The sequence below is a fragment of the Triticum aestivum genome, chromosome 2A (genome assembly GCF_018294505.1).
Source record: "Triticum aestivum cultivar Chinese Spring chromosome 2A, IWGSC CS RefSeq v2.1, whole genome shotgun sequence".
Taxonomy (NCBI): domain Eukaryota; kingdom Viridiplantae; phylum Streptophyta; class Magnoliopsida; order Poales; family Poaceae; genus Triticum; species Triticum aestivum.
In genome coordinates this window covers 686,147,657-686,156,926 of record NC_057797.1, presented here as the reverse complement: position 1 = coordinate 686,156,926, position 9,270 = coordinate 686,147,657, and positions in this window count along the sequence as shown.

The window sequence follows — 9,270 nt, the reverse complement described above, 5'->3', positions numbered from 1 at the left end:
AATCTACTCTCTTCTACATGCTGCGAGACGGAGGCTGCCAGAAGCGTAGTCTTCGATAGGACTAGCTTTCCCCCCCTCTTATTCTGGCATTCTGCAGTTCAGTCCACTGATATGGCCCTTTACACATATACCCATGCATATGTAGTGTAGTTCCTTGCTTGCGAGTACTTTGGATGAGTACTCACGGTTGCTTTTCTCCCTCTTTTTCCCCTTTCCCTTCTACCTGGTTGTCGCAACCAGATGCTGGAGCCCTGGAGCCAGACGCCACCGTCGACGATGACCCCTACTACACCGGAGGTGCCTACTACTACGTGCAGCCCGCTGACGACGTCCAGGAGTAGTTAGGAGGATCCCAGGCAGGAGGCCTGCGCCTCTTTCGATCTGTATCCCAGTTTGTGCTAGCCTTCTTAAGGCAAACTTGTTTAACTTATGTCTGTACTCAGATATTGTTGCTTCCGCTGACTCGTCTATGATCGAGCACTTGTATTCGAGCCCTTGAGGCCCCTGGCTTGTATTATGATGCTTGTATGACTTATTTATGTTTTAGAGTTGTGTTGTGATATCTTCCCGTGAGTCCCTGATCTTGATCATACACACTTGCGTGCATGATTAGTGTACGATTGAATCGGGGGCGTCACAAGACTCCTCGCTGTGGCAATAAGCCTTCTGCGGAGGTTCTCTTGCTCCAAGTGCGTTTCCGGGATGATGTGTGCATCTTCGTCCGAACTGTTTTCCTCCCCAGAGGGGGTTTGATGAGGTTTATCCTCAGCGTCGCCGTGTTCGGACGTTGGATCCGTACTATGTTCGCCGTTTGCAGTTTCATCGTGATTTACTGCCGGGGCAATGTGGTCGTTGTTTCCTCTGGAGTCGACTGGAGTGTTATTTTCTCTTGCGCTGTTATCGTTGTTTTTGTCGAGGTGGGATTTGGAGCGGCGCCTACGTCGACGCTTTGTTTGCTTCTTGGAGGGGTCATCCTCCGCTGTCTCCTCCCGTTCCTCGTCATCATTTTCTTTGGGTGTATCCACCATGTATATGTCATGTGATGAAGTTGCTGTCCAGTGCCCTGTGGGCACTAGTTCCGGTTCCTCTCCTGCATCATCGTCCATGTCGTCGATATTTGCGGAGTCGAAATCGAGCATGTCGGTTAAATCGTCGACAGAGGCTACTAAGTGGGTGGTGGGTGGGCAGCGAATTTCTTCATCGTCCGCATCCCATTCTAGCCGGGCATAGTTCGGCCAGGGATCTCCTGACAAGGAGAGAGACCTTAATGAATTTAGCACGTCGCCGAAAGGTGAGTGCTGAAAGATATCCGCGGAGGTGAACTCCGTGATCGGCGCCCAATTGGATTCGATAGGCACGGATGCAGGCGGCTCGGAGTCCGTGGCCGGAGACGAATCCAGTGGTTCGGCAACACGGCTCTTGTAAGGGGTGAAGTCAGTATTCGGCTCTATCGCCACTAAGAGTGTGGCCTCCATGGCGGGGTCTATCCCTCCGTCCTCGGATGGCGCAATTTGCTCCGAATTGAAGGCCGGAGTAGTTGTAGGTGGGATCTCCCGAACACTGTCCGACGGAAGAGCTAAATCATGCTCGTCGTGATCGTGCGGCGCACCTGACATGGGCTCGAGTCCGTCGAAGATCAAGTCTCCGCGGATGTCGGCAATGTAGTTTAGGTTTCCGAACCTGACCTGATGGCCAGGGGCATAGCTCTCGATCTACTCCAGATGGCCAAGCGAATTGGCCCACCGTGCGAAGCTACCGAATACGAAGATCTGTCCAGGGAGGAAAACCTCACCCTGGACCGCATCGTTACCGATGATCGAAGGGGCCATCGAGCCTTACGGTGACGGCACAGTGGAACTCTCAATGAAAGCACCAATGTCGGTGTCAAAACCGGCGGATCTCGGGTAGGGGGTCCTGAACTGTGCGTCTAAGGCGGATGGTAACAGGAGGCAGGGGACACGATGTTTACCCAGGTTCGGGCCCTCTTGATGGAGGTAATACCCTACGTCCTGCTTGATTGATCTTGATGATATGAGTATTACAAGAGTTAATCTACCACGAGATTGTAGAGGCTAAACCCTAGAAGCTAGCCTATGGTATGATTGCATGTTGTCCTACGGACTAAACCCTCCGGTTTATATAGACACCGGAGGGGGCTAGGGTTACACAAAGTCGGTTACAAGGGAGGAGATCTACATATCCGTATTGCCAAGCTTGCCTTCCACGCCAAGAAAGTCCCATCCGGACACGGGACGAAGTCTTCAATCTTGTATCTTCATAGTCCAATAGTCCGGCCAAAGGATATAGTCCGGCTGTCTGGAGACCCCCTAATCCAGGACTCCCTCATGGGGAAAGCACTAGCGACGTCTGCTACTTGAGTGGATGTGATTTGGAGATGCTTAGTTGCGGCTTCGTCCATGGTAGCCACCGGCACGCCCGCCCTCCCGCCTATCGTTTCCAGCCCGGATCTCGCGCCCCGCACCCTCGGGTCCTCCAACTTCAGCGGATCAATGGGAGGGGGATCTTCTCCCTTCCAACTTTTCTCTATTTCTGGCCGTGGGCGGTTTGGGTGGCGGCGATTCTGGCGGCACTACAAAAAATGCACTCCCATGATGATACGTGTTTGTCACAGTAGGTCGCGTTTTCTGTCATGCATGTACATCCATGAAGATTTTATGACAGAATCAAGATAGTCATACTTGTGCTGTCGTAGAAGTGTTCCATGACATTACCAAAATTATCTCACGAAAGTGTCCACTTCCATGACGATAAATCGCACGTCACAGAAGTGCTTTCGTCAAGGGTGACCGACATGTGGCATCCACCATAACGGGTCGCCGTTAAGCTATCAGGTCCGGTTTTGGATCCGATAACCCGTTAACAGCCCAGACAAATGGGAAATTTCCACGTGTAAAATTCTGATTGGCCAGAGGAAACACGTGACAGCTCGTTAGTGGGTCAGATAGGTGCCTATGATATGTCGACACGTGCGATGGACCACCACTGGCCCATTTAGCTTACAAAGGCCGACCCGTTTGACTTGGTCAAAAGTTAGCGGGCCGGCCCATGAAAAGCCTGTTAACGGTCTCTTCGCAAATAACAGTCATGTGGTCCGTCGAATGTAACACCAGCCCGTTTCATGTTCGGCCGATGTATGACCCACATGTCTTTCGGGCCATGAGGCCTTTGTATCTTTAGGCCCTTTAGAGGCCCACGGCGACTCTAGCCCATAATGAACAATAAATTTCTTTGTACCCATTAATGGCCCGTGATTCACATGGGTCGTTTCCAGCCCGTGTTAGCTTTCGACCTACTGACGGCCCATACATTCTTGGGCTCCTTTCCGGCCCGTTACTGGCATGTTCCCCTAATGGGCCAAATTGATCTCGTGGCAAGAGTCAGCCCGTTTCTGGCCTGTTAACCCGTTGCATCGTTTCCAGCCCGTCCTATATTCTGGCCCATTAATGACCCGTTATGCCTGTGACAGAATTAAGCCTTTGCTATCCTCCAGCCTTTAATGGCTCGTTACCGTGCTGGGCCGGTTCCAATTACGCCCGTTTACTACCCATGTAGACCAATTTATCCGACGGCCCGAGGCCCACCGATTCTAAGGCCCTGTTGGAGGCCCATTTATCGACGGCCCGTAGGAGGCCCATGGTTCCTACGGCCCGTAGCAGGGTCAAGGTTACCACGGTCCGTATATGGCCCATGGTTGTTGTGGCCACTAGCAAACCAGGGAAAAAGAAGACTAGGAAATAAATAGGCCTGAAACTAACGCTAGGCTATTAAGGCGATTGCATAGATTACATCCACTGGGCATCAAAGATCGCCACCAGTGCAAATATAGGGAACACCCTACACTATACAAAAATGGCTTGCTATTTTCTTCAGCCGGTGGCTGCTTGTTAAGAACAAATTTTGTATCGCAACAAAACAAATTACAACTATAAAACAAAAGAAAGGTTGGCATAAAAGTTAACAGTCTGGCAGATAAATGCACCACCAAAAGTTCAGAAGCTCAGTTCATTTGACCTGACTGTTACGCTTTCATGTTGTATTGTCCGATGGAGCACCATAACCTTCGCCTTCATTTCTCCTAGGCTCCTGAACAACATAGCAAATGTCTGATAGTCTGGTTTTAAAACCATGCATATCTTGACGACATCGAACAATGTATGTCCTTGTTTCACAATGGGTCTCTATTAGGGAATGGACTTGTGTCTGGAGCGCAGATATGACAATGTTTTGAGCTTTCATATCTTGATCATGAGGCAGTTTGGACGAGATTACCTTAATAACCAACCCAGTATTACAACAAGAACGTCCTTTTGACACTGTTAGTGGACAGGTACTGACCCACTGCAGCAAGAGCTGACATTGCGGTTATAGTTGCCTCGCCACCTTCAGAAGGTGGCAGTTCCACCATTTTTCCATAGCTTGCTGAAAAGTTGAGTTTTTTACATTAGTAGTATCAGAACTGAAGATATTAAGGAGGCAGCAAAACCAAACAAAATAGCTTTGGTCTATATACAGAACTTATTCTGGTGAACCCATGCAAAATATTAGTTGTATTTTACTGCAAAGTACATAATGAAACCAGGTTCGAAACATATGACCATGTATCATGGCTAATGTATTGTCTATTTCTTCACATTCTATTGACATCTAAGCATAGTATGACATCATTCATATCACAAAATAACTGAGAACAGACAAACAGGCAATTGCAACGTTGTGTGGGCAAGTCCAGTATGGAACTAGATTACAGGTCAAGATCAAAGGAACATCACTCCTCTTTTTTAAACATTGTAAGGTGCAATGATACGCTAGACAATTGTGTATAAAATTAAAAAGAGACATTGGCTACAAACCATGCAGTTCAAGGCACGAGTCAGAGTAAGTAGTAGTTAAAAGGCATGAGGATTAAGGACGTATATATATATACTCGGCGTAATGTTGTATGGTTTTCCTTGAAAAATATCATATCATCACGTATCTGTGTTTCAGGTCTTAATCATTCTAAGTTCAAGAAGATTAATTAATCATTTGTTTTTCTCTGCATTAGTGAGAGTCTCTATTTTTGTTGTTGTTTTAGAAATTTGCTCCCTCTATAATTTATCAACTACGGTCTTGTAAGAGGTTCTTGCTATTCATATGTTCTAGATTAGCCTTGGCTGTTAAGAATCCAATATTGAGCGGGTTAAATTGTTACCATGATATTATTGTAAGGTGTTATGTTTTGGTATATTTACTTAGATCACACGCGGTATGCGTTTTGTATTGTTCTGTTGGCATCTATATGTCCGCAATATTAAAAGTAGTTCTCATTCAGTATATATATAACTAGTAACGACCAGATAACACCACACGCAGGACAAAGAGAAACATCAGGTGCATCGCATATATAGGGCCCTGAGGGGAAAAAGGCGCAGGAAGGAACCAGAATGAACGACCAAAGCAGCATCAAGAAAACACCATCGAAGCGGTACCGCCTCAAAACTGCACACGACATGCACTTGGCGGACTATCTCAATGAAAAATCAGACCAATAGAAAACGTGGCAATACCTAAACAGGCTAGCATAAACGGGGAAACCGGACATGTATTTACGGCAAGTGAGATACTATGTGTTAGGTACCCAGTACTATATTGACTCAATCACCATGAATTTTCTTACATATCTCAAGTTACATGGAGGAAGAAGGAGATCAGAGGAGGGAGACGATGAGGAACCAGAGAAGAGATAGAGAGACGCTAGCCAGCCAAGCCAGGCCGAAGCCTTCCGATCCAAGCTGAGTCGCTCGTTGCGGTCTCCACGTGCATTTGTAGTCGCTGCTTCCCATTGTATGTGCAGGCCCAAGACCCAAGAACATCCCAATGTCCAGTCCAGGTAATAGAATAGGGGAGGTCGCTGACAATCCCTCCCCCATAAAATACGGCTTGTCCTCAAGCCGATAGCATACTCGCCCTCCTGGATCGCATGTCATATGCAAGAAGATCTTCTCAGAACATTTTTGATTGTCAACACATGGGAGTCTCTTAGTTTGAACAAAGTTCAGACAAAAAATTATCATCAGAGGTGGTAGCACTGAGTTTGCAAGGAATGACTAGAAAAATTGGTTGCCACCATCAAGATACTCCAAGTGAAAAGACCATGCAATTTTCCATTGGATAACCTCAAAACGATTCTGCATATTCGGTTCATTCTTCAGTAGCATGGAACTCACACATGGCATTGGATAATTCCAAGAATTCATATCTTCTGAACATAAGTCTGCATACTGAATCATTGTGAAACGTGGCCATACTATCAAAACCCCCAGGATATGTTAGTGAATCCAAGCTTTTAGTTTGACAAGACACCATCTCGCAGCTTCATCAACTAATGGTCCGGTGCAAGAAGAAGGTCCGATGCAAGAAGCTCACTGTCAGACTCCCAAAAGTAGCAAAACCTCATCTCTCGATGGTTAGATGTTCCCCAACAACAAGCAACTCCAGCATTTTGGCGAATTGCAACCTGTAGGAGAATATCTCCTAACCAAGACACTGCTCGCCAGCCATATTTCCACTGATGGCTCCTCTGTGATTCGGCTTGTACTCTGGTTGAATTGGCGATTTGCATGAGATTTTCAATGATACTCAAGGTCAGGAACGATAAGGATAGCTCCCAGGATGGCCAAGGTTTCAGTTCTATTAGGGAAACTGAATATTTTTGTAATTTCTCAATGCATGGATTACATTCCAACAAAAAGAGACCATTCCTCAACCCAAGTATCTCCTCACCTAGATCCAGAACAGCAAGAGGCAACAAAAGCCATGACGGCAAAAATATCAACAAGGATTGACCTGGAAACATTTGCTGACCAACCATGCAAAATCTGGGAGTCTGGACTGTGTTAAAGTTTAGGTAGATTGCCACATTTCCCTTCCTCCATAGGTCAGCCACAAGAAACATGGATGTTGACTCCTTCAGAGTTAATGGACGGACTGGGGAAGACATATTGGTGAAAGTTTCACTTCCTCCAAATTTGGTACGAGCACAGGATGATGGCACAATCAACCATGCAAGTTCCCATCGGCAATAATAAGGACCAGAATATGAAGCACCTGCTGGGTAAATGTTCAGAGCTAGTACCTTGGAAGTAATTTGATGTTGTAGCTGAGAAGAAAACAACCATGGAGGGACTGGCTGTAGATATTTATCCTCTAACTGTTGTCCACCATCCATGAAAGTTTCCATCACAGAGCCGGGTGTAGCTTCATTCCAGAATAAGTGCATAACTGCCCCTACAAACAAGACTTGCAAAGGAATTGCAGTGTTGTGTTGTACAAGATTATGAGCTTAAAAATTGCATTAGTGCCACCTTCCTAGAGATCAACCCAACTAAAAATGGTTGTAAAACCACTTGCATGCACATACTGGATTAAACCTGTAGCACTCACTCCAAAAACATAACAAACTTGCCCAACGAAACCCTCAAGGAATGCACTGGCTAGCTGCATATACTGAATAGATGACCACCCTTTTTGAATGCCACCAAGTTCATCATCCAAGGACCACAATAAAATAGGATTGCACAGGCCACTCACATCACCAAATAGGTGCAGCATATGTGATTCCAGAGCAGCAAGGGTAGTACTAATTAACAGCTCTTCTCCAGGAATAAGACATGTATGTTTGATCATTAAAGGCCCTTTATTAACATATTCGTGAACCAGATACTTGGACTTGTAACAGGCTTGGCCACATATCATAATGAAACCAAAGAAGGCCTCCCAAAGGGCAATCGAAAAATGACTTGCTCCATTCAGAGTATTGGTCCTCGATTCGGCGCACTACACCATGTCGGCCACAGATATTTCAACTTGAAATGAGAGCCATCCATTGTCACTAAACTGCTGCATAAGTGGCCAAAAACTGCAGGATACTCTCAAGTGCATAACATGCTTCAAAAATTGCAGAGAAACCCAATAAGGAGTACCCAGTAGACTTTCAACAGTTATAATGGAATGGTCTTGCTCACAAGGATCCGCAGAAGAAACTAAGCCTTCCAGTAATTTGTCATTTGATTCTTCCATTGAAGCACAACCATACCCAGGCTCATATTTCCAATACTTCCAGCACTCATCAACAGAAAGTAACTCAAAACTAAAGTTTCCCAACTCCACATGCAAACAATGGTAACCAGGGGAACTAGATGTACTCAAGGTAATTCTGGTAGCATTTTCCGTATGGCTCGCTCAAGAATAGCTTCTCAAATATACGTTGAGGTGGTAGTGGCCAAGGTGGTTCCCAATGAACTGGAGAGCACTGGTATGTCGATGACACATGGGATGATATGCCATCATCACTTTCAGAACACGCACTCAAACCGGTTTTGAGCAGAACCATGGAAGGATCGACCGTGAGCTTGCCCATAGAGGTCGCGATCTCAGAGAAGACATCAAGGGCCATCAGGAACTGGTCCACCATGAGCAAGGGCACCTCAGCGGCCTGGATATGCCCTATGTATGGGTCAAGACCCGTAGTCGAACAGGTGGTGTGCGCCACTGAGGAGCAGCCACCAGTTGCAGTGAGCTCAGGAACGATGTCGGTGGTGGTCATGGATGAAGGTACTGCTGCAGATGAAGTGAGCACTGACTCCTCAGATGCATCGCCGCTTGGGCACCCCATCGAACATGTGGTGGGTGTTGGAGCAGCTACCATGGTGGAGTCAATTTCAAGCACCTTGTCGCTCACAGCGAGCTCTAGAACGGTGTCACCGGTGGTTGTGGACGGCGTGGATGTTGTAGGAGAGGCGAACTCGAAGGGAGTCAAGCTGATGGCGCCCATGGACGCCTTGAGTTGGAGGTCGTCAGTGGATGTAGCGAGCGCCTCATCATGGCGCTCGACCGCGGCCAATGCTGCAGTCCACTCCGCGTAGGGAGTGTCGTCGTAGAAGCACGAGGGCGCCATCCCGTCGTCATCCGGCATGGTGATGGTGGTGTAGACCGGCGGGACAAGGTCAACGGCAAGGATGCAACAACCCTCGTAGATAGCATGGCCATCCAGGGCATCTCGAGCTCGCGCCGCCCTCCATTGAGACCGGAACTCGATGTACGCCTCCACGCCGTACATCCCGTCCACCATCCGCTCGTACGCACAGATCACATATCCATCACCAGAGTGACGGAACAACTGGCGGATTGACTCGATGGAGACCACCTGACGAATGTCGCTGATCCAGGCGTGTAGAACGCCCTTGGGGTAGGCGAATTTGTGGCTTGGCA